The 5,699-nt window shown below is 43.8% G+C and overlaps 1 pseudogene; it reads right to left on the reverse strand.

Moving 5' to 3' along the window:
* The window catches only part of LOC102832763, a 70,818-nt pseudogene that overhangs the window by 53,639 nt on the left and 11,480 nt on the right, over positions 1-5,699 (reverse strand).

Raw genomic sequence — 5,699 nt, forward strand, 5'->3', positions numbered from 1 at the left:
TGCTCCCGTAAAGATTTACAGCCTTGGAAACCCTGTACAGGGTCGCTATGAGTCGGAACCGACTCCACGGCACATAACAACAATAACCCAAAGGTCCAATGATTGACTCAGGCCTTCTGTCACCAGACATTTACATACATGTTTCTCATAAAGTACACCCTAAGTATTTTGATGTTCCTGTTTGATGTGCAGTTATCAGAACATTACTCATCCTCGTTATTAAAGGAGTTCTGGTGGCATAAACAGTCAAGTATTTGCCTGCTAACTGAAAGGTTGGTGGTTTGAACCCATCCGTCGGTTCTATGGGAAAAAGAACTGGTAATTTGTTTCCATAAAGATTACAGACAGTGAAGTGAAGGCACCTAACAACAAATGAAATGTTTGGCTTACTGAGAACCACAGAAAGTTATGATCTAGCCTATGCCCATTCATTTAGGAATGACGAACTGATAAACCAGAGATAGGGACCGGATTGTTGGAATCATGCAGCAAATTAGTGGCAAAGTGAGAACTAGCCAGTAGCCCTTGGCTCCAAGTTTACTTGCCAACAAGTCCAAGAGTGCCAAACACACAGGAAGAATGCCAGCCCCTACCCAAAACGCATCGACCAAAGGGCAGTTTCTGCCTCCTTTTACGTCCTGCCAGGTCAGAAAACACACATGGTCTTGGGCCTAAAGAAGGCAAACATATGTCTACTCAAGACAGCTTTTTCCATCCAATACACACAACAAAAGCAGACTCATGAGCCAAGAACCACAACATCACAATCACCTTCGGGGTTAGCGGTCTTCCATCTGGGGAGGGCCCTGGTTTTCCTACTGCTGGAATCCCTGCAAACCAAGATACACCCAGGAGCTGTGGACCTCAGAGCAGCCAGCAGGCCAGCTGCCTCCCCCCTGACCAGAGAGCTGGGTCTGCCCCCGGCTGGAGGCTCCTTGCTCGGAGCCCGGGCCTCTCATCTGGCCCTGGCTGGCTGGCTGGCTGGCTGGCTGGCTGGCTGGCTGGCTGGCTGGCTGGCTGGCTGGCTGGCGGTCTCAGTACAGCGCTGCTTATTCTCCGGCAAATGAAAGCTGGTGACCCGGGAGGGGAGATTCTGCTTTCTAACAGCCTTTGTTTTTGTTTCCATTTACTTTATTACTTGTGGAAAGAACCAAAGACACAATTTCAAAGAGGCTCAGCGTGTTTTGGAGCTGATCAAATACACAGAACTTTTGAGTGGGGAGGAAAGGAAAGGGAAGACAGGAACGAAAGTTGATTCAGCATCCAACATGAGCCAGACACAAGCTTCAATGTTCCTTCCATGCCTTCCCCTAGCTTTGACAGTACAAATTCCAGCCAGAATCAAGTCTAAATGCCTTACCTTAGGCTATCAGACAGCTGGGAGCGGAGCAGAGTTGCTTCACTCCAGGATAATATGCAATAGTAAACAAGTCTTGTGGTATACAATTTGAACTATGAAATTAAATTATATAACTATTAAGGGTTGAATTGTATCCTCAAAAAATATTAGTAAATCCTAGCCCCAAAAGGGAAGGAATAGGATTGTCTTTTCATTAATGAGACAGTATGAGTACGTTGTTGTCGTTGCTATGTGCCGTGGAGTGGGTTCCAATTCATAGCAACTCCAAGGCTGTAAATCTTTACCGGAGCAGAAGGCCTCAGCTTTCGTCCACGGAACTGTTGGTAGTTTTGAACTGCTGACCATGAGATTAACAGCCCGATTCGCAACCACTACGCTACCATGAATATATTGTTGTTGTTGTTGTTAAGTGCTGTCGAGTCGATTCCAACCCATAGCAACCCTGTATAGGGTTTCTGAAGAGCAGCTGGTGAGCTTGAACCGCCAACCTTGTAGTTCAAACAGCTTTGCAGTCTGGCGCATTAACCCACAGCGCCACACCAGGACTCCTTGAGCGCCACACCAGGACCCATAGTATAGGGTGTGTTTTAAGCCAATCACTTTTGAGCTCTGTTGATGTTGTTAAGTGCTAGGGAGTCATTTCTGACTCATAGAGATTCCGCATAGGGTTTCTGAGGAGCAGCTGGTGTGTTTGGATGGCCGACCTTATAGCTCACACTGACCTTCCAGCACATTATCCTACAGTGCCACTAAGAAACTAAAAAAGAGCCTCGTTGGCTCAATGGTTAAGCACTCGGCTGCTAACTGAAAGGTTGGTGGTTCGAACCTACCAGCCACTCTGCATTTGGCTTCACGTAAAGATTTGCAGCCTTGAAAATCCTGTGGGGCAGTTCTACTCTGTCCTCTACAGTGCTGTGTCAGGATGGACACAACTGCAATGGGGTGGGTGGGACAATAACAATATTAATGAATGGCTAAGTGGTGATGTTCAGGAGTCCTGGGGTGGCACTGTAGGAAAAGCATCAGGCTTCTAACCGCAAAGTCAGCGGTTCAAACCCACCAGTTGCTCCTCGGAAACCTAAACAGGTTCTCTATGAGTCGGAACCAACTCAACAGCACTTAAACGAGAAACAGCAACAATAATGTTCAAACTGTGAAATAATATGCCTTGGACTCAAGTATGGCGGCGGTAGTGAGGCTGGTCCAGGATCAGACATTGTTTCATTCTGCTGTGCATGGGGTCGCTAGCAGTCGGCTCCAACTCGATGGCACCTGACAACAACAATTTCTTTTTAATTCATTAGACTAACTACTCAAAGAATTATAAACTATGTTTAAGTATTTGTCCACATTGACATCACCCAACCTGATAAAGTACCCATAATTTTTTGATAAATCGTGTGAATTAAGCTATATTTTTATGAGAGCTGGAAAGCCCAGGAGTGATTTGGGGGACTTTAAGGGCTCTGGTAGCGTAGTGGTTACAAATCGGGCTGGGAACCGCAAAGTCAGCAATTCGAAACTACCAGCTGTTCCGCGGGGAAAAAAGCTGAGGCTTTCTGCTTCCGTAAAGATTTACAGCCTCAGAAACCCTGTACGGAGTCGCTATGAGTCAGAACCGACTCCACGGCACGTAACAACAACAACAACAACAACGGGCTATTCTTACAATTTAAAAAAAAAAGAGGGGTTTGTTTTTTGTTTTAAATATTATAGTCATCTAAACCAGGAGTCAGAGGTGAAGTGGCTCTGGAGGGTAGTTGAAGCCCACCAGGTTGGCAGTTCAAGCCCACCAGCTGCGCTTTCGGAGAAAGATGAGGCTTTCTGCTCCTGCAAAGAGGCATAGCCTTGGAAACCCCATGCAGAGCTGCACTGAGTCAGAACCAACTTGACGGCACTTAACAACAACAAACAGACCAAGAGCCAGTGACACCGGTCCTTGGGCCAATTCTAGCCCACTGACTTTGTTACATTTCTAAATGTTTGAATAAAAATCAAAAGATTTCATCACCGGTGAGAATTATATGAAACTCCAATTGCAGTGTCCATAAATAAGGTTTTACTGGAACACAGCCACATCCACACACTTACATATTGTCTATGGAGACCTGGGGTACCGCTGCAGGATGAGCACTGGACCACAAGGTCGTTTGAACTTCAAGGTCGGCAGTTTCGCTCCTCGAAAACCCTATACAAGGTCACTATGAGTTGAAACAGACTTAATGGCACTTAACGATAGCAACAACATGGCTACTTTACTGTTCCAAAGCAGACAGCTACAGCAGTGAACACACAGCTTGGGAAGTCAAAATGATTTACAATCTGGCCCTTTACAGAAAAGGTTTGCTGACCCCTCCCTGATCTAGACAGTCTGTTGCATTGTGGTGCTGGTGCCAGATGAAAACACACAAGATGACAATGATAACCACCACCAGCTAGCTCCCCAAACAACCATCACTAGATACACACGCCCACCACTTATGGGTGAGTCCCCTGTTCAATATTAACAATAACGCTGACAACACAAAAGTCAACACTAAAGCAAAAATATGCATCCTGAGAATATTCCAAGCATAAGCACACTCTTCATTTATTCTATGGGAAGGGGAGGAAAGGCTGAATGATTCGAGATCTCATTTCTGTGAGGTCTTCAAGAATGCAGTCCTCCCATAAAACACAACAGGCTTCTACCTCCTGTCTCCTTCCTCCCACACATTCTTTCTTCCTATTGGGATGCCCACCTCCTTAAGTCTCTTTCAATTACCATCAATCTGAGCATGATGTCCCTCTTCTGGGCCCTCCAACCCCTTACTGCATCCGGTTGATCACATCAAACATCTTCTCTGCAAGTACCCCTCCAAGGCAGGCGCACCATCTTCTTTATGTTAAAGATGGACAGAAATTTCAGTTCAGTTCTGAGCACAGAGTAACCATTGATTTCATTGTGGGAATGAATACATACTGTACACTGACTACCTCTTCTAATCCCTATGACATATACAAAGATTCCATTTCACAAACAAGGACACTGAGACTCAAAGAGATTAATTAAAGCCACACAGGCAGAAAGTGGTAGCACCAGCACTCAAATTCACACGCTTTAAAATGCATGATGCTCTTACCTGGTGCCCAGTAGTGGCTCAGAAAATGCCACATTTTATGCAAATAATATGCACACGATACTTTTTTTTTTTTTTTAATCATGAAACCCTATGCACACTATGTGTATTATATGGGTGTGTGGGTGTTATTTATGTGGACATGTTATATATAAAAAAATATGATACTAGATGGATGAGTAAATGTAAAGTAATGTTTGCAAAGACCACAAAAATGTGTTAGTATCGTATCAATGATTTCTAAGGACCTGTGTGAACTCTGTATGGAACACAGAGTCCCGACCTTCACAGAGACTCCTTCCTTGCTAAGAGCAAGATGTTAGATTTCTCTGAGACTGAGGAAAGGAGAGAAGAGACCCTGCCCAGTGCATTTTCCCTAAAGAGCACTCTAACAATCCTAGACACTCTTGCTTTTGACCTGATAATCTCATGGTTAAAAAGTGAATTTCCAAAATGGAACCTTGTGATCAGAATAGAAGGAAATAAACATCTGCAAATGTAACCTTCCCATTGGTACACTATTTTTCTGGGAAAACCAGAAGCAACCTAGATCCCCAATACAGGGGGAATAGTTAAGGACACCCTAATAAAGCAAAATGATGGAATCATCATTGTGCTTGAAAACAGGAATGCTTACATGAAATTATATTACGGGAAAAACAAAAATGTGTGCATGCCAAAGTTAAAACCTAACTATACATTAAGGAGAACAAAGGACAATGTAAGTGTTTGGTATACAACACACAGATGTGATATCTATATAGAGATATTGATCTGTATTTTTTGTAAAGGCACACGCACAGAAAAACTCAAGTTAGAAAACAGCAAGTTCGTGGGAGTATAAATTCATATAGTTGTTCTCAAAGGACAATTTAACTGTATGTGTCAAATACCTTCAAAGTGTGCATATCCTGTGTCTTATAAATAGCACTGTACATGAATCCACTGCCAATGAGTCAATTCTGAATCACTGTGATCCTATGTAAGGTTTCTATCTTTATAAGAGCAGAAAACATCAACTTTCTCCCATAAAGCAGCAGGTAGGTTTGAACTGTCAACTATGCAGGCAGCAGCCCAAAGCCTAGTCCACTGTGCCAAGAGGGCTCATTATACACTAAAAGATGTGTTGTGTGTGTGTTTGTGTGTGTCTTTGTTGTTGTTTTTAGGTGCCATCGAGTTGGTACCGACCCATAGTGACATTATGCACAGCAGAACGAAAC

This window comes from Chrysochloris asiatica, unplaced genomic scaffold (assembly GCF_000296735.1).
Source record: "Chrysochloris asiatica unplaced genomic scaffold, ChrAsi1.0 scaffold00092, whole genome shotgun sequence".
NCBI classification, from domain to species: Eukaryota; Metazoa; Chordata; class Mammalia; order Afrosoricida; family Chrysochloridae; genus Chrysochloris; species Chrysochloris asiatica.